Source organism: Leguminivora glycinivorella, chromosome 5 (genome assembly GCF_023078275.1).
Source record: "Leguminivora glycinivorella isolate SPB_JAAS2020 chromosome 5, LegGlyc_1.1, whole genome shotgun sequence".
Classification (NCBI taxonomy): domain Eukaryota; kingdom Metazoa; phylum Arthropoda; class Insecta; order Lepidoptera; family Tortricidae; genus Leguminivora; species Leguminivora glycinivorella.
The window spans coordinates 11,923,709-11,945,343 of NC_062975.1; the positions used below are offsets into that span (position 1 = coordinate 11,923,709).

At 35.3% G+C, this 21,635-nt stretch overlaps 1 protein-coding gene across 1 annotated transcript in view; it reads right to left on the reverse strand.

The window, feature by feature from the left end:
- The window catches only part of LOC125226509, a 116,584-nt gene extending 101,703 nt beyond the window's left edge, over window positions 1-14,881 (reverse strand). The window contains exon 1 of the mRNA XM_048130492.1: window positions 14,657-14,881. The gene's annotated coding sequence lies outside the window, so the exon portion shown is untranslated. The remainder of the gene's footprint in view (window positions 1-14,656) is intronic.
- Window positions 14,882-21,635: the final 6,754 nt, after the last annotated feature.

The window sequence follows — 21,635 nt, forward strand, 5'->3', positions numbered from 1 at the left end:
AATAGTTTTACACGTATGTACAGAAAGCTCCTGTTAGATGTTGTAAATTTTATAACAGATTTAGAATACAAATAGACAGACACACTGACACATACTCGCTTAAAATGATGGTTGTGTTTGAAGGTAACGAATTCTGTCATTTTACATTTACCTACTTACATTGGCATTATGATCAAGTTTCAGGTGCTAACTAATAGCTGTAACTAATTACGCCTTGGTTCCGTGAACGACGGGTACGCGACAGTGGGTGCGTATCGGTCGATATAACTTTTTTTGATATATTTTTAGTCGTTATAACGATCATTTGATATAATTATTGAATCATATAACAACAAATAATATACTAACAAATTGTATAATTCTTATTTAATATAATGATCATTTTTTCGAATAACATTTATTATATCATACTTTCAGTATAATGCTTATTTCCGATAATAAATAAATTGTATAACACAAATTCTTCCTAAAGCACAGTTAGAATAACAAACAAATGTACAATAAATTAAATCCATCACTTACCAGAAAAGTAAATTAGGTTAGAACTGTGACCCCTACACACAACGCGCTGCTACCAGAAAAATAGGTTAGGTTAGGTTAGAACTGTGACCCTTAAACATAGGTACTGCTATCAGAAAAGTAGGTTAGGTTAGGTTAGAACTGTGATCCCTTCAAAAAAGAATAAAATTAATTCATGAAATGTTTTATACTGTTTGCTAGTTATATTATACTAGTCGTATATCAATAGATAGTTATACCATATAACGTTTATTATAAATAAGTGTTATACGAAGTAATGATTATACAAAATAAAAGTAGATATTTTGTGGTTATACCAAATGTTAATTATGTCAAATGGCTAATTATATACTTTAAATATATACCAAATGTTGTTGTATCAAATGTTACTATACCAAAAAAAGTTATACCAATCATTACACACCCCGCGACAGTGATGCTATGCGACGCGGCGCGACAAAATCAAACCTTCGATCTCTATGAAAGTTTATTAGATGAGCGAAGTCGATTAAGCGCCTCTATGGATGATAGGCGATAATTTAATATAATCTACTAGTACAATACTGTCAAATGCAATACCTACACGTCAATATCACATTATAATATCATCGAAGACGTAGCCATTTTTCCTCAAAACAATCCGCAAACTCGTAAGAATTGTAGCTATTAGGTAGTCTTTATTACTAGAAAAAGATAATGACTGTAATTATGATTCTCATGACCTATTAAAATCAGCGATATCAAAAAAAAGAAAATCATAATTCCTATTCCCTGTGTGGTGACGGGTTAAGAATTTCACCACCCCCTTTCTTCCCGTGGGTGTCGTAGAAGGCGACTATGGGATATAGGTTAAATTGTGGCGTAGGCGAGAGGCTGGCAACCTGTCACTGCAATGTCACAGTTTCGTTTTCTTTCAACCCCTTATTTGCCAAGAGTGGCACTGAAGCTTTAGTAGTTTCATGTGTTCTGCCTACCCCTTTATGGGATACAGGCGTGATTGTATGTTGTTATGTTGTTATGTATAATTCCTATAATAAATTAATTTCATCTTAATCCTAAAACCTCTCGTTTTATGATAAAACGAAAAGCTTCGGCCTGAGATTATAAAGTCCAACTTTCCGACAGCGAACAAAAAGACATCCTTTCAACGCAAAAACAAAAGCGCAACGCGAAAGGGGGTACTTTATTAATGGTCAAGACATAAAGTTTACAATGGATAACTGGCCCTGTAGCCAAGAAAACAATATTTGAATCGCAGTGGTGAACGATTCGTGACTGACTCTGTCGCACCAATAGGGAAGAGCGATAGAGAGAAATAACTTACGATGCGATACGGAGCGTCAATGATTGTAATCTTGGCTACAGGCCCTGTACAGTAGGCTGGTCGACAATGCGTTGGCGCGAGCGTCATTAGAAGACCAACGGCGTAGCGTAAAAAGCGGAACCAAAGGCATTAAGGTGCGTTTAAACGGCGCGTGTTAGCACGATCTTACGCGAGCCGAGCCGTCCGTGTAGATGCGGCTCGGCTCAATACGAACGCGAGCCTGTGCGTTTACACGGCGCGAGGTAGCACGATCCTACGCGAGCCGAGCCGTCCGTGTAGATACGCGTTCGCCAGCAAGAAAAAGTCAACTGTGTATAGCTTGTAGGTATTTATTTTATACTCCCGGCAAACCTTTTCAATCAGTCCTATTTTTTTCTGTAATGCCAAGTTTATCTGTATGGTGTTCCCTTCTTGTTTATAGCTTCTCCATATGGTCCCTCGAACCGGATAGAGAATCTTTTTTAGACAATGCCAGAATACATGGAAAAGGAAACAGAGGCTCTGAGTGATTGATTCTAATGTCCACTCCAGGCTAAAGGATTGTTATCTAGTATTATACTACCATTGACCTTAGCGTGTATTTTAGACGATTTATGGTGCAATGTCTGCTTTTGGTGACTTAACAGGGTGCGTAGCCGAATGGCAGAAACGCTCGTAGATATCTAGCTCTATCGCTCGTGCGATTTGGCGCGACAGAGCCAGACTACCTTTCGCGGCGTTTCGTTTTCGTTTCGCGTCGCAAAATGCCATTCGGCTACGGCATCAGATTATGAATTGATTAGTTTTCTTTTTCTTGTGCTCTTTTTTTGTCTTTTCTCTCTTTGTTTTTGTTATCTAAGTTTCGTGACGCATTGGTTACACTGTAGGTAAGGTCATGTAAACATGTTTTTTAATAAATAAATAAATTATGGCAGAGCGATATTCTTTGCCACATTAGCTGACAAGGGAAGCTCGCAACCGAATGCGACGCTTCGTTACGGTGCCTTCTTTCCCTTTTGTATAATAATCTAATATCATCAAATCTTATTTATTTATCGTAACTAATTAAAAACTTAGGTACAAAACAGGTAGTCAACCGGCAGTAAGTTCTTTCTAATATTTAAGAACAATAGCCTGCTCGCGCGGCGTGGCGGCACATCGCGCTGTTGAAGCGCCGTCCGCTTGTCCGTTCTGCAATATGAATTAAACAAAAACGCCTTGCTGCAGCAGCATCTACTGTTATTTTGCTCGGTAGTGAACATTTACTACAAAAAGAAAGACGAAGAAGACGATGGTGGATTCGTGTCCACGCATCGTGGACATTGTTACGATTTTTGTGCCCTAGATGCTTTGGGTTCCATATTGATGGTTCCTCTTCATGGGCTCGGCTCGCGTTATCGCGCGCCGTTTAAACGCACCTTTAGGTTAAGAGCATCATATCATGCAATTATCTCAATGATGAAATTTGAACATTATTATTCAAGTAACTCGAATAGGATTTTTGTAAGAAAATATAAGAAACAAATAAAATAATTTAATTTTACGATATTCTTTAAAAAATAATAAAACTGCATAGGTATATTGCAGCAAAAGTATTTTTTACACGAATTTGACGTGGTAAAGGCTCATACCGTATTTTTTGTCGGGAACGGAAGTAATTTTGATGTTTGTTGTTCGTTCACAAACACTTTGTTTGAAGGAAATTTGGGAAACTGGCTCGTTATATTCTCAAGCGGAAATACGGTGGGGTAAAAGTTTAATTACGGAGGTACACAATAAAGGTGACGGAGAAATAAAGGGCATACTTCTACATAGACAAATTTAAATAAAATACGACATTAACACTTTCGCTACCAAGAACCCGACTGTCGGGTACACCGCTCGTAGAAGCGTAGCCGATTACATGGGTTTCCCCGTATGTAGCGAAAATGTCGTAGCGCCGCGTAGAGCCCGGTTTCGAAAGTGTTAAAAACGGACATGCGATCCGAAAGTTTAAATCGACACGAGTTCCGAATTATCACTTATTCGTACCTACGTATCTATCGTGCGACGTTTTACAGTAGACTTACGTTCGTTATAGATTCGACATAGGCAAGTACAGTCACCGGCAAAAATAAGTGATGATTTCTGTACCTTGTCGCTTTTAGTAATTTGACAACTTCGTATGACATTTCAAACAAGATGTTAATGTGACAAGATACAGAAACTGTACCTCTATAGCAGGTACTACTTTGCGCGTCAGTGCGGAATAATAGCACCATATGTACCTATTGAAATAGTATTTTATGCAACAGGCGTTTAAAGGAGGTCAAAAAAGACGAGTGGCGTTGGGTAACAATTTGAGGCGAAGCCGAAAATTGTTATTGAGACGCCACGAGTATTTTTTGACTCAGTTAAACACCGTTGCATACAATACTTTTTCTACGACTATGCACTAGTTTTTAATAGTTTTCTTGAATAACTTTCGTGAAATTCACACCGTTTCCTCTATTTTGACTCAAAGGTTTGCACTGTCAGCTCGGCTGCCCAAAGCCTTCCCGCGCACGCCCGCAGTGTCGTTATAAGGCGTTGCCATGGTTACAGAGCCAAACAATGCGTTTTCAGTTTTTTCGATACTGCGCGCATGCGCGGAAAGCCGGCGGACGCTGGCTTTGGGGAATAGACCTTTATGTAGGGTTTTAAAGATCTGTGCACGACCCTGTAAATGACGAATAACAGTTCGGGAGTAGAAAAACGCTTTTATAACACACTGCCTTCGCTCGCGTTAAATTCGATAGTTGCGGAATGCTCCATACAAACTTCCATCCCCCGTTTTACGGAAGTGGGGGGTTAGAAAGAGACAAAAACTAGTCTATGCCACTCTTCGTTCCTTCAACTGTCTCCACTTAAAAGATCACGTCAATACGTGGCTCCGTTTTGACGTGAAAGACGGACAAACAAACAGACACACACTTTCCCATTGATAATATTAGTATGGATTCACAGCTCACAGCTAAGCTACGGTCATAGTGCTACGTCGTAGTCGTTAACACAGACTTCTCCGTATGTTTAGCGTCGTAGAGGCAGAGTGACAACGTGTAAGGTGTAAGTAGTGATTAGCACTGAACTGGCAATAACAATAACTGTAATAAGAGTGAGTGAGGTATATACAGTGTGTGTATTCCATACGGGCGAATATCTTAATGACGATTAGTATCGGATGTAAGGAGCCGAACTACATGATTTTTTTTTAAATAGATGAAATATTTTTTTTCATACATAATAATTCAGCACGCAATGTATTATGTCCACATCAATTAGTGTACCTACCTAAACGTCATTACGACATGACGTTTATGTCATATAAAATTAATTGGATGGTGTACATTGCTGCTTGGCCAGATTTCAAAAATTAATTAGTCTTAATTAATAACACTTTTTTAACAAAATGATTATCCTATACGATTCGTACCATCAGATACTATAAGTGGGTACATTATTCGCCCGTATGGAATCCACACGCTGTATATCGTTACCCAGTTTGCGTCTGGGTCAGCGACATCTTTCAGGACATTTGGACAACAAACTAGACTTATGCATGGCTACGCATACATGCATCGTATACGTATATGTACATGTGTGTGTGTATGCATAGCAAAAACTTATATATATAAATATTATACATATATCTAAAAACTATGAGGTATTTTAGCTTGATAAGTGAATGGGAGCCTCGTCTGCCAACAAACCACAAAGTGGTTTGGCAGAAGATATGTAATAGGGTTAAGCTTTACGTTCTGACTAAAAGTTTTTTTTTTTATATACCATAACGACTCGAACAACAAGCACAGTCGCGTCAAAATAAATATCAAAGCTTGATTTTTGGAGCGTGTCTAATTTTTTTAACCCAATCTTAAATTCTGCCCTGCTAAGCCGAGTAGCGCTATCTCAAAACCAAATTATTTTGAAAATGGAACTGTCAGTTATACACACTTAAGTATAAGTTAGCTATGGATTTTTGTTTGAGATAGCGCTTTTCGGCTTAAGAGGGCAGCTTTATATCAAAACGTAAGTAGATGGATACGGCTTCAAAAGATAAATTACGAGTCGTTGAATAATGTAAACGTACTTAAGTATGAGTGGAAAATGTGAAACTTCTGTCGAAATTTATTCATTGTTGATCAAGATAATACATCGGATTTTAATGCTGGCGCCCTGATGACTAACCTATGTTTTTCGGAAATTGTTGTATAGGTACTGTCGTTAAATAATAAATAAGTACATAAATAAACTGGGCGTTCGTAGCAAATGACAATTTTATTTTCCTGATCGGCTCATGAAACACTTATAAAACGCTGATTTAAAATATGATGAATATATTTATTTTTTATTTTTTTATTTGAGAAACGCATGAAAATTATATAATACGCATGAAAATTAGGACACTAAGAAGAACACGAAGGCGTTAATATAAAATCGAATTATAATATTTATAAATTGAAGAATAAGTATAAATATTATAATCCAGCAAACATCTTTAGCGCCTAGCCTTATCAGAGATAATATACACTAGGGCCCTTATTCATAAACGTTCACTAAAGTTATCAAGCCGATAAAGTTCGTTTGTCCCTTTCCGACGAATTGGTGTGATAGAAAGGGACAAACGAACTTTATCGGCTTGATAACTTTAGTGAACGTTTATGAATAAGGGGGTAGATAAATTTCGTCGGGTACCACGGCGGGCGGCTGGTCTAGTGGTAATGACGTTAGCCGCGTAAGCTGAAGATCCGGGTTCGATTCCCGGCTCAGCCACCTTGTCATTTTTTCTTTCGTGTATGATATATATTTCAATTTATAACATCTATAGTGTCAACAATAATTTGATATTGAATTTTCAAATCTAATGTTTGTACTATCACATCCTTTTCTTAAAATACATCTATATGATATAGCATTACTCTAATCGCTACAAATGAAAAGTGTAATCCACAATGCATAAAACCTTTTTAAAAGTGTCATAAACAAAAATGTTGTACGCTATCTTTACCGGCTAACAAAAGCACTTAAAGGGATTGACATCAATTTGAACAAGGCTTCTTTCTGCACGCGATGTAAGACAGATATGAAATTGATATCTTAGGGCTTTCTCGTGTCTCCTTTAGTGTATGTCACACATCATATTGTGTACAATTCACAATTCACGTCACGTCAATTCACGCCAATAAACAAAATTGAGATTTAACCTGGCAATAATAGTATTTTATACAATCGTGATATAATACAAAGCTTTTCAGTCGAGTACCATGTTTAGGCCACGAAGCTTGCTGAGTGGCCTAATAGTAATATGAAGTTCTATTTTTGAAATTATTACAGTTAACTAAAGTCAACTATAATGAGATTATTATAGTTGAGTTGGAACTGCCATACAGTATCCAACACTGAAAAGTTAGCACTTATAGTTTAGTCTGTGGTGTCCTAATTGACAGATTACAGTAGACGAGTAGAAAAAAAAGTTTTATAAAGTATGAAAGCGTTCATTCCAGCCCGCATTTTAAATCGATTAATATACAATGACAATTTCATTTGAAAAATACCTGCTGACTAAACGGAATGCCTTGGTTCAGTGACGATTGCTATATTGTATAACAAATAAGAACGGATGGTGATAAGCAATAATGTGTCAACCCACAAAAACTAAAAAAATGAGATTTTAATGCAATGTTATAGCTGGATTTTTAAACTTCTATTTGCAAAAATGACCTTTTCATTTTGAAAATTTTCACTATCCCAAAAGTAAAAAAATAGGTTAACACAAATCCTTTATCGTGTGTTGCCTGTTTTGCATGAATGTGTCAAGAACCTTAACTTATTATAGTAATTGGCAGAAGACATATTTAAATTACAATAATGTGTTATGAGGGTTGACTCAACGATTTTTTACACTTGACTCATTCTTGCAAAACGCAAAAAATGACATAGTTACCCACTATGAGACTTGAATGATTATTGCAAAATGATATTTTATTCGTTGTTTTATGCTACGACCCGTGTTATAAAACATAAGTCATTATTGTTAAATTATATTCGGGTCATAAATTGTTCGTTTTTGGTGTAAGTACCATGACACTATATTGTAAAATATAACTGTTCATATTAATTTATGTTTGAATAAGTTATGACTTAGTCCATTAGTATATTTTTTGCACATAAATGGTAAATTCAGTACGAAATTGAACATTTTAAGTCATGAATATACATATTCGTTATTATAATTTGCAAACATTTTTTACAAGTACGTGTTTATATAAAAATCTAATATAAGCTACTATTTTTTTATAATTACTAATTACATTAATGTATGCATAAAAATATTGTTTGATTTTTGAATACTTACTGAATGGTAGTTTATTATTTTGTTAAAGATATTTTATGTTTTGTTCTTGTACAAGTCATGAGTTATTCATAATTTAAATGACTTAGTCTATTTCTTAGCGTGAAAAAATATTTTCTTGTATATTTTAGATAAGTAGTTTATTTTTTTTTTAAATGATTATTTGGTTTTTGTAACGATTTTTTGTTGAAAAAACACAGATAATTTAAATATGTGTCTAGAAATGATCATTACTCTAATAGTTAATTTATATTTTATTCAACAGGCGTTTAAAGGAGGTCAAGAAATATGAGTGGCGTACTTTCCACGAGTATTTTGGAGTCAGTTAAACACCATTGCATACAATACTTTTACAACGACCATGCACTTAGTTTTTAATAGTTTTTTTTTAATAATTCTCGCGAAATTCACACTGTTTCCTGTATTGCAAAGGTTTGCACTGTCAGCTCAGCTGCCCAAAGCCTTCCCGCGCACGCACGCAGTATCGTTAATGCAATGCGTTGCCATGATTACAGAACCAAACAATGCGTTTTCAGTTTTTTCGATACGCACAATCCTGTAAATGACGAATAACAGTTCGGGAGTAGAAAAATCATTAAAAGGTTTAATTAATAAATAATGTATTGATTCCTACATACCTAATAACATAAGTGACCATGACTGATATGTTACTTAACACTTACTTATAAAGTTAAAAATATGCATAGGTAGAGTATTTTACAACAACAATTTATGTGCTTTAACATGTTTATTTAAGACTCATAGATATTTTTAAACAATTAGCAAAAGTGGGTTAAGTATCATAACACAGTCTTGAAAAAGTTTGACGTCGTCGAACAATTCGCAATAAAAGAAAAGGGCATTATTTCGTCAAATTGAAGTTTGTTTTGAAATTAAGCTACAATAATCACTACTACTGAACGTATTATAGCTGAAAAACACAACAATCTATATAAAACATTTTTTTTTAAGAGAAACACAAAAAAATGAGAAAAAATCTTTAGACGCCATTTTCTCAAAATGGTTGGCGTGTGGGTTGACACATTGTTGCTTATCAGCATCCATATGTAAAACCTCGTCGGGCTTGTTGAAATTACTACCCATTTTAGTGAAGGTCCCGCAAAATTTACCTCGTAAAATAAATTTGTTTCGGTCTCTATAAAGCAAGAGTGAATAGACTTTTCCTGACTTTGTTTTCACTTTCTATCAAGTGTGACCCGAAACAATTGCCGATCAATTCATAATATAGGTAAAAATAAATCATTTGGATTAGCGGAATCTGTACTAAAACTAGTTGGTAATTTCATTATAAACAAATCAGGAGAAGTTATGAATACCAGTTGAAGAGACTGGGTTTTACGGTATTTTTGATTTTTGTGTGGCAAAGTAAATCAAAACATATAAATACTAGCTTTTGCCCTCGGCTTCGCTCGCGTTAGAAATAGACAAAAAGTAGCCTATGTCACTCTCCGTCTCTTCAACTATCTCTACTTAAAAAATAACATTGTTTTGTCGCTCCGTTTTGCCGTGAAAGACGGACAAACAAACAGGCACACACACTTTCCCATTTATAATATTAGTATGGATGTGTAAATAACATAATCCAGCACATCACCTGCGATTGATGTATGAGAATCCCGGAAATATATAAATCCCAAAGTTTTCAGACACCTCGCCCGCATCAAACTACGAAACTACGCCTCACTGCACAGAACACGTTCCGATCGGAATAGAAACAACTTCAACAATATCCATAAAGTACCAAACAAACGTGTATTGCTTGTTCGGCTTGTTTGCAACAGAAACTTGAAAAGGTTCTCAGATAGCTGTCGGTATCAATATTCTTATTGGGGTAGCACTGCGGTAGATAGAAATGTGATTTTTATTTTTTTGAGATTCTTGGGATTTGCGTTTTCAATACGTCTGCAAGCGACGTTTACCTACAGAGCTAAGGGTTTGAAAGGATCTACGTAAGTCGGAGCAGCAAGATCGGTAACGTCGTGGTGTATTTTGAAGTCTTGGTACAATAAATTGTCTCAAAGGTATTATAAGAGTAACCTCTTTATTCAGAAACGTTTATTAAAGTAAATAAGCTGCTAATAATCGTTTGTCACTTTCCGTCTTATTGGTCTGATTGAAAGAGACAAACGATTTTTATCGGCTGGTCAACTTTAGTAAACGTTTATGCATAAGTGATTCTGAGTGGAAACCACATAAAGTTGACAAATCCAAATGTTGCATGGTTATTTCTGCTTGAAAAATTATGAAAATCATGTCAACCAAATTTGAGAACATTTAGACATTATTTAGAGGTCGCTCAAAATAAAGCAATCATGCCATACCTACTGATATTGGATGCTGATAAGCAATAATGTGTCAACCCACACGCCAACCATTTTGAGAAAATGGCGTCTAAAGATTTTTTCTCATTTTTTGTGTTTCTCTTAAAAAAAATTGTTTTTATATAGATTGTTGTGTTTTTCAGCTATAATACGTTCAGTAGTAGTGATTATTGTAGCTTAATTTCAAAACAAACTTCAATTTGACGAAATAATGCCCTTTTCTTTTATTGCGAATTGTTCGACGACGTCAAACTTTTTCAAGACTGTGTTATGATACTTAACCCACTTTTGTTAATTGTTTAAAAATATCTATGAGACTTAAATAAACATGTTAAAGCACATAAATTGTTGTTGTAAAATACTCTACCTATGCATATTTTTAACTTTATAAGTGTTAAGTAACATATCAGTCATGGTTCACTTATGTTATTAGGTATGTAGGAATCAATACATTATTTATTAATCAAACCTTTTAATGATTGTTCTACTCCCGAACTGTTATTCGTCATTTACAGGATTGTGCGTATCGAAAAAACTGAAAACGCATTGTTTGGTTCTGTAATCATGGCAACGCATTGCATTAACGATACTGCGTGCGTGCGCGGGAAGGCTTTGGGCAGCTGAGCTGACAGTGCAAACCTTTGCAATACAGGAAACAGTGTGAATTTCGCGAGAATTATTAAAAAAAACTATTGAAAACTAAGTGCATGGTCGTTGTAAAAGTATTGTATGCAATGGTGTTTAACTGACTCCAAAATACTCGTGGAAAGTACGCCACTCATATTTCTTGACCTCCTTTAAACGCCTGTTGAATAAAATACTATAAATTAACTATTAGAGTAATGATCATTTCTAGACACATATTTAAATTATCTGTACTTTTTCAACAAAAAATCGTTACAAAAACCAAAAAGTCATCTTTAAAAAAAATAAACTACTTATCTAAAATATACAACAAAATATTTTTTTACGCTAAGAAATAGACTAAGTCATTTAAATTATGAATAACTCATGACTTGTACAAGAACAAAACGTAAAATATCTTTAACAAAATAATAAACTACCATTCAGTAAGTATTCAAAAATCAAACAATATTTTTATGCATACATTAACACGTCTTAATGTAATTAGTAATTATAAAAAAATAGTAGCTTATATTAGATTTTTATATAAACACGTACTTGTAAAAAATGTTTGCAAATTATAATAACGAATATGTATATTCATGACTTAAAATGTTCAATTTCGTACTGAATTTACCATTCATGTGCAAAAATATACTAATGGACTAAGTCATATCTTATTCAAACATAAATTAATATGAACAGTTATATTTTACAATATAGTGTCATGGTACTTACACCAAAAACGAACAATTTATGACCCGAATATAATTTAACAATAATGACTTATGTTTTATAACACGGGTCGTAGCATAAAACAACGAATAAAATATCATTTTGCAATAATCATTCAAGTCTCATAGTGGGTAACTATGTCATTTTTTGCGTTTTGCAAGAATGAGTCAAGTGTAAAAAAATCGTTGAGTCAACCCTCATAACACATTATTGTAATTTAAATATGTCTTCTGCCAATTACTATAATAAGTTAAGGTTCTTGACACATTAATGCAAAACAGGCAACACACGATAAAGGATTTGTGTTAACCTATTTTTTTACTTTTGGGATAGTGAAAATTTTCAAAATGAAAAGGTCATTTTTGCAAATAGAAGTTTAAAAATCCAGCTATAACATGGCATTAAAATCTCATTTTTTTAGTTTTTGTGGGTTGACACATTATTGCTTATCACCATCCAATTATATGAAATGAACTTGACCAAAGAAAAAAATCTTACATGGAGGTATTTATTTTATTGGTTTAATTATATTTTTACCAATTCATTAGAGCTAAAACATGAACCGGGCAGTTTGCAATGCTTTATTATTTCGGTTTTTATTTATTGTATGAGATATGAAATTTTAAATTCTCTTAAGCGACCAGTAAATAATGAGCAAATGGGTTAAAAACAAAGGAAACCATGTGGAGGAAAGCTTAATCATATTTATGTTTCTTCCATACAAATGTGGACCACCCTAGTACCCAGCCATTGAAATACAAACACGGAATACGCTACAGGGGTACGAGTACTATCTTGCAAATCCTTTAGCGTATTGTGTTGAGGCTTCGGCTGCGAACTTCCTCAAAAGCCTTTGGTCTTACAAAGGCCAAATTAATACCAATCTATATTCACAGGATCAAAACCCTTCTGCGGCGCATGCAGCTTGCATTAAATGGTTTACGAAATACGGCCGTGATTAAACTATTTTCTCCAAATTTAGGGTGTGAGTTTGTTAGTAATTTGTAGTCTTAGTACAGTTGCCATCAGAAGTATCGGAACTGCCTGAGCCACAGAACTAGATTCACATAGAAGAAACATGTTCATCTATTTGTATAGGGGCTGAGCGTGTCAGATTTTGTACTGAAGTTGCTGCTTGCCTGTAATTTTATGTCTCAGGCCCTTGAGTGTTCATATTGTTTGTGTTTTTTACAAAAATTTACGCCCGAAAGCTGCAAGCTGCGAATAAAGACGGACAACTCAGTGGATTTTACTGAGTTCATTTGACACGCTAAGTAGATAGTAGATACGTTTGCTTGATTTATGGTATTTATGATATCTATGGCCAGAGCTCTCAATTTCAGAACACGCACTCTAACGTTTTTACAATAGATGCGTGATCGTGACTGTGATTGTACCTAACGAACGATATTTTAGCGATTTGTTTTGGATTGTTGTGGAACTTAGATGTATATAGGTATATATTTTATTATTATAAATGGGCTTATACTCTTGACTACAGACTTGTGTAGGTTAATATATACGGATTTTTGTGATGTAGTTAAGCAGTCAATCATCAGCATCAGGCCCACTCTTACCTATTTTTATGAGGGTTGTTTTTAACCCCCGACGCAAAAACGACGGGGTGTTATAAGTTTGACGTGTCTGTCTGTCTGTTTGTCTGTCTGTGTGTGTGTCTGTTTGTGGCATCGTAGCTCCCGAACGGATGAACCGATTTAGATTTAGTTTTTAGGGTTCCGTACCTCAAAAGGAAAAAACGGAACCCTTATAGGATCACTTTGTTGTCCGTCCGTCCGTCTGTCAAGACCCTTTTTCTCAGGAACGCGTGGAGGTATGAAGCTGAAATTTATATCAATTACTCAGGTCTACTGTCCCTTGAAGCTGTGAAAAAATCAAACTTCTAAGCCAACGCAATCAAAAGATAGAGCCGTTTATGCCGCAAATTTTCGACACTTGCAAGGGAATCAAAACCTACAGGGTGCTTCCCGTGAACTCAGAATCTTGAAATTTGGTACGAAGCAACGTCTTATAGCATAGATAAAGGAAAAATTACGAAAACCATAAATTTTTAGTTACATCACATAATATATTTTTTTTTAATAATTTTAACCTTACTACCCATTTCCTCATAAACGCGTAGAGGTATTAAATTGAAATTCATACCAAATACTCAGGTCTATAATACCTTTAAGCTGTAACAAAATCAAACTTCTATGTCAACGCAATCAAAAGAAACAGCAATTTAAGCTGCATATTTTGAAACTCGCAAGTACTCGCAAGGGAATCAAAACCTAAAGGGTACTTCCAGTCGACCTAGAATCTTGAAATTTGGCATGAAGCAACGTTTTATAGCACACATAAAGGAAAAATTCCGAAAACCTTAAATTTTTAGTTACATTACAAAATATATATTATGACTCGATTGTCGTAATGAACGAACTTTGTAAACCTTGCAGGTTTGTACGGAACCCTCGGTGCGCGAGTCCGACTCGCACTTGGCCGGTTTTTTTTTATCTGAAAGCTGTGTTAGGCGGGAGTGTTCTTAGTCATGTTTCATGAAAATCGGTCTACTACGTCGCGGTCGGGGGCTTTTTCAAAATTTTAATTTCGTGGTTAGGTTATTATATGATAAGGGCGGTTTCAGGCTAGCGTATTTTCATATGCGTATGCGGTCGTTTCAGTGGTACGAACTTACAGGTGCATGACTGCTCGCTATATGGTCGTTCTGGGCACGCTCGTCTTAAGTAACTCTAAATGTCTCACCTTTCATCTTCGGGCAGCTCGATGTAAAGCGGCAGCAGGGTGATATTGCGGAGATGCAGCGGATAATCGCCGGCGAGGTAGGTCTGCGAGATCTCCGCGAGGCTCTTGTTAAAGGCGCGCACGACGGCGGCGGCCGAGGGCGGCGCGGCGATGCCCACGTAGAACGCGGCGCGCGCGTCCGCCTGCAGCACGCGCAACTCGCTCGCCAGCGCGCATGCGCACAACGCCGCCAACACGGCCCAAGCGCCCGCGCGCATCGCGCCCCCCGCCGCCCGTCTCACCGCCGCGCGCGCCCGGACCGCCGCCCGCGCGCCGCCATGCCCGCCCCCGGACCAACACCATCCACCCTCACACCACTAGTGCCGTATTCAATTGTTTCAACATTTAACACTATCAGCCGGTCTCGAGGCCGATTCAACTATTTACTTATGACCACTTTATTTCGGTTTCACTTGAATGGACGGGTTTTGGTGTTACGCACAGACACAATGGATTCTGCGAACGGATGATATCTGGAACAAGAAATAAACATAGTTTAAAACCAATATTTAAAATGTCCTTTTCATAATTATTTTTAAAAACCGGGACTTAATCGCGTATAACTACATATTAAACTGACCTCCAACGTTTCAAGGACGGCGTTGTCCCCGTGGTCTCGGAGACCCGGTTTTTAAAAATAATTATGTGTAATAATCGTGAAAGTTTAAATCAATGTCCTTTTCAGTTAATTATTATTTACATATTAATTAAATTTTGCTTAAATTTTATTAGTTGACAAAGATGCTTACAAAATCAAATACTTATTATCATAGCTCGCCGCATAGTGCTAGATTACGTATTCAGACATATTTGAGCACCCAGCCGCTCCGAAGGTACATGTACCTCGTAATGACAAGGATTCTTAAGTAGGTTATGCCCAAATTCGTATGGCAAATGGAACGGACCCTTGTCATAACTCAGACATCCGTTAGAGCTAATTGAAAACGACTTGTGTATCCGAGCCATGCTCGAATTTGATACTGAACTGAATTCATTTCAAGCGTCAGCTTCACTGAAAATAACAAATTTTTTTTTTCGCTTATTTTTAAAACATTAGCTGCCCAAAATGTTGCCCTTATACTTATATTTCAAAAATATCTATAAGTAGGTTTAGTGATCCCACCGATGAATAACATCATCGGACTAATCCTAAGATATGATGAGCTTTTAATCCCACAGGCGATGGTGATGATTATAGAAAAGAATACAAAATTCAACTGGTGATGTTTATAGCCACACTGAGATCACGAGATTACATCAGTGATGCGTTTGGCAGTCAACGTGTTAAGAGATACGACGTGCTATCACAAAAATGTTGCTTTTTGATTGATGAAAATATACACGTTTATGACGTTAAATAGATACTCGTATTGTAGGTATATGTGGCTGAGAAATTATCTTTTCGACTGACAAAAGCTATATAGGTATTATGTAGAGCCAAGTGTGGCATGTATGGCACGGCAATATTCAATATTATTAGTTCTTCTGTATCTTGATCTTGCTGTACTTTGTGCTGTGCCAAAACTTGAGCAGTTGGCATGTACTCTGTTCCTTTTGGGAAGAGAGGTTTTGATTTATATGTATGTGTATGTATTTTATTCTGAATACTTCAATCTAACGCAGTTAGCAACGCAGATAATACCAATATCGCTGGAACAGTAACTTTCGTGTCCGAGCTGAGCGCAGCCAACATCTAACTTTGCCGTCACGTCAGTTGCAGTATAATATAACCACTTTTAGTTACTCCTTTTCAATTCAATAGCTGTTCGTAATATGCGACAGATTTATCCTTTGCAGTAGTTTTACAACTAACTATTCTTTGTCAAAACCACGAGCTAATATACTTTTTATTTATGAGCTATATTTTTCTGAAGATTGTTTCCACAGTCAGTGATAGCGGAGTATAATAATCATAATAACCTATCAAAAGTTTGACAAAAAAAAATTATCACAAGTCTGACGCCTGAACCAATCTAATAGGTACTCTTGCGATTGAGTTACATAAAAAATAAAAATAGTAAATCCTTGGCAATGTATATTAGGGTGGAGCGAAAAAACACTTTTCTGGAATTAGAAAACCTAATAGTTATCAATTAATGCCCCTTAGTCTATGAAGCCATTGTGCAAATTTTCAGCTTTTTAAATCAACATCTTCTGCCTCCGCATTTTGTTTGAAATTTTGAAAATCTCATACAAACCTGAAAATTCACTTTTATATAAAAAATGTTTTTCGGCAGTATTATGTTCAATATACATTATTGATACATATTATTACAAGAAACTACCAAAAATTGCGATAATAGCGTTAAAAATCGCCAATTTTCAGTATTTTAGCGGCTATTTTGGCGAATGTACTGAAACTAGACAAACTTTGGCGATTCTTGGCGCTATTTTCGCAACTTTTTGTAGTTTCTCATAATGATAGGTATCAATAACATATACTAAACATAATACTGCCGATTTTTTTTTTAAATCTGAAAGTTGAATTTTTAGGTTTGTATGAGATTTTCAAAATTTCAACCCTAATGCGGAGGCAGAAGATGTTGATTTAAAAAGCCGAAAATTTGCACAAAGGCTTCATAGACTAAGGGGCATTGATTGATAACTATTAGGTTTGCTAATTCCAGAAAAGTGTATTTTCGCTCCACCCTAATGTATATGGCATGTTTTTTAGAGAAATAAATATTTTCATTAATTTTCTTTTTTTTTTCTTTTTTTCAAAGCCTATAAAGGAACGCCGACGCAAAAACATTTCAGTGTCAAACTCATAGTAAAGCTATTTCTAAGACCAAATACTTGTCCTTGTCTCCCACAGGCTATAAAAACAAACTGAAAGTCCTACCTTGTTAACATTTTATGAAATTAACCCAACTTATAAATTTCTAATTTACTTACTAACAACGTAACAAGTTTTGCCGCTAGCAGCCCGCCACTGCTAAATCTCATTCTTATGAACAAGAGGCACGGCGAGAGAAAACTTCATCTAAATTCCTTGGAAACAACAGCGTTAAACTTGTTTACCTACATATTGTTGGATTTATGTACCTCTAGGATTTATTTAGTGTTTAAGTTAATAAAGCTTACACATTATGACACATGCATATATAAAAAGTAAGCCAATAAGTATGATAGAATTGTGTTCAGTACATAACTACGTTTCAGCCCAACTGCTTTTACATAAAAATATCTAGACTAAAAGTACATAGTGTGGTATTTCGTTTAAATTAAAGTATGTAAATCTAATACGGGTGAATCTCTTAACAACACAAGTAATGAATATAACTAGTAGATCTAATTATATACACCGTTCATTACACTAACACCGATTTACTCTCATGCTCCTGTATTGCTACGCGTTGTGAGTAGTAGTTAGGAATACAAATAGTACGAGTAGGTACAGTGTACTGTACTCGCTGTCAGCGCTAATGAGTAATGACGTTTCTGTATGTCACTTACTCTTAACAATGTAGTGATCCTATACCCTTATGTTTATCAAAATTATTTAGATTTGGACATGTTATTTGTAATTATTTATAGAAATAAACAGTTTAATTTTTTTTTATTTTTTTTAATCACCTAGCCATAAAGTATTCAAATCTTATTCCTTATCAGTACCTTAACAGATATCCACTCTGCAGGAGACGATTTAAATAAAAGGGTAAACTAGTCTCAGTTGGTTACTTTTACTTATGTTCTAGTGGAATAAAATGGAATTTATATTTCGACAGCCCAAACAAATCGGACAGCATTTATATGTAAATGAAAAAATAGTACATTACTACAGAGGCCGGGACAAAGGCAACCCCATTTCCCGCCGAGGTATGTATAGTGCTTTTCTCAAACATGGTATGAAATAAATAAAGTCTACTGAAAATAGTAACTTTGGATGGCTGTATCTCCTAAACGGTGCGTCGTAGCGCAAAAACAATCGAATTTTCGTTCCACTTTGTTACCCCGTATACGCTTATAAAAAAACAAAAAGTTAAAAAAAATTAAAAAAAAACGAATTATTTTTTTGTATGAAAACGCACCCAAAATCAAATATTGTCTAGGGCCCGTACCAGTTGCAGTCGGCACGCCTATAAAGCCCCTTATAGTTTTTTTTTTTAATTGGCTAAATACCTGGATGTTATGTCACAATTATCTGTGTTTGGAAATTAAAAAAGAAGACTTTGCCGGCCTTGGCCTGCAAGGTTTGTATGAAATTCCATTATCTATCAATCGTCCTAGCCGCACCTGCAACGTCATACTTCGCTGCCAATTATAAGGCACATAACATCAATATTTCATACCATGTTTGAGAAAAGTAATTTTTTAACCCCCAACGCAAAAACGACGGGGTGTTATAAGTTTGACGTGTCTATCTGTATGTATTACCAACCTACAATGAACCACATTTAAAGAAATAAAATATTCGATTTGATAAAAATACACCGTGTTTCACTTAACACTAAAAACCTGAAAACAGTTTGTTCAGAATCGAGAGTAGAATCGATTGAGCTATATCTTGATGGGGGTAATATTTTTATTTAAATTAGTATTATTAGTTATTTTTTACGTGCCCATTCTATTGTACTCGTAATACAACATTGTGTATATCGCATTGCTAGAGGTTGTTTACCTTTTTTCAGTATTTAGGGGTATTAATACTGGCCGGTTACTTGGACGATTATTTTTTCCGCTACTAGTTTGACGTTGTTTGTCAGTTCAATCTTAATGTTTATCATAAGTCATAACAAATTGAACTCGTACCTAATTACAACCTTGTCATTTTGAATATTGAGTTTATTTGCTTACTGCGATTACCTGTCCAATTTGAAGTTTACTGTGACAAAGCTTTAAAGTGTTTTACAGTGACATCTTAGCTGTCTATTGGTAAACCTTATGTCGTTGCAGTAACGTACACAAATAAATAGTCTTATGGTTTATGATGGTAGTTAGCAATTATTTTATTGAGTGTAGAGCTAAAAGTCAAGTAGAGCTGTACAGAAAATTAAAAATTCAATTAAAAAAAAAGTAACGATCAGATTAAAAGATGAATACTCTAGATGAGTTTAAAAAAATAAAAATCAGTTGGGGTGTCTGAGGTTTTGAGTGATACCGGAAACACCGTGTATATATTTGATTCTGACTTGATTTGAAAAAAAAAAATTAAAAAAGAGACTTTTTTATAAGAATGTATAACGACGAATGTATGCGTATGTACCTATATTTTACATGTGAGTTTCCTAACAATACGTATATATCATAATATTTGGAGCTTTAACGTAGTTAAAGTTCTTCTAAAACTTTACATTGCTCGTATCGTACGATGCGTCGTATACTTGTTGTTCTGCCTCGGGAGGAAAAATACGAGTACAATCGAATTCACAAATATGTGTACATTTTTTCACCTTATTGCAACGAGTTAAGGTGAAGAAATGTACACATATTTTATGAACTCGACTGTACATACCTTATCGCAGATCTGTTTTTGGAGCAGTATGAAAGGCGAAGTTTTATATAAAATCGGCGAGTTTTAAAAATCTTTACCTGATCTGGCGAGAGTATAAATGTGACATTATCTGGGTAAAGGGACGTTATTGTCGATGGCGCTTACGTCTCGCGGCGTCGTATTTGTACACGGACATCGATCATAAGACCGTAAGCGCCATCGACAATAAGGTCCCTTTATTTTTAACAAGCAGAAACGTCTGCTAACGATTCTAAACATTTTTATATTAAAGGAAAAAATGGAAAAATTTACGCTTCCGGCGGGACTTGAACCCGCATCATTTGCAATCCGTGCAAGGCTCTTAACCAATTGAGCTACGGAAGCCACGCCGGACATCGCAAATCTTTCCATGCCTTTTCCTTATGTACACACGTCTTGGTCGTCGTCACACGTGTGTACATAAGGAAAGGCATGGAAAGATTTGCGATGTCCGGCGTGGCTTCCGTAGCTCAATTGGTTAAGAGCCTTGCACGGATTGCAAATGATGCGGGTTCAAGTCCCGCCGGAAGCGTAAATTTTTCCATTTTTTTCCTTTAATATAAAAAAGGTCCCTTTACCCAGATAATGTTACAAATGATGCTTGGCAACTTAAATCGACGCAATTTTATTAATAAATGTTTTAAAAGGGTAGAATGGATTTATCCAAGCACAAGATAAGCGACAAATAGGCATCTCGTTTATACGCAATAATCTGGTTTTGGATATTTTTTACATTCAGTCTCTTGTAAAAGAGTCCTCATCCTCCTTGCGTTATCCCGGCATTTGAGACGCCTCGTGGGAGCCTGGGGTCCGCTTTGACAACTAATCCCGTGATTTGGCGTAGACACTAGTTTTTACGAAAGCGACTGCCATCTGACCTTCCAACCCGAAAGGTAACTATGATTGGTATTAGTCCGGTTTCCTCACAATGTTTTCCTTCACCGAAAAGCAACTGGTATTTCGCACATAAGTTCTTGTAAAAGAGTGTTTACCAATAAATTAACCCTTAAATAAATATATAATGCATCATATCTTTGATGGCCCGTGGCTCAATATGTAGCTATCCAAAATCACATTTATTACTTAATTATTATTCATTGTTTATTAATATTTAATAAGAAATTAAAAAACTTAATAGTATTGTGAATTACTATTTATTATTTAAGGATTAAAATGAAAAGGCGGAAAAGTGTAAAAAAAAAACAGAATTATGGCGATTTTAGTATGTGATTTAGGCAGATTTTTTCAGAGTTAGTAATTATTTTAAGTTTAAAAAATTTACCATAGGGGTTTCACAAATAGTCCTTTTTGGAAAGTGTAATGTAAAAAAACTGTCTCACTTTTTATTTAATAAATATTTTTTTTTTCTAATAGTAGTAAAACTTGTCATACAAAATTTACCAATAATTATATATTTGTATAAATATGATTTAGGCTATTTAACTTCTAACACTGATTTAGTATTAA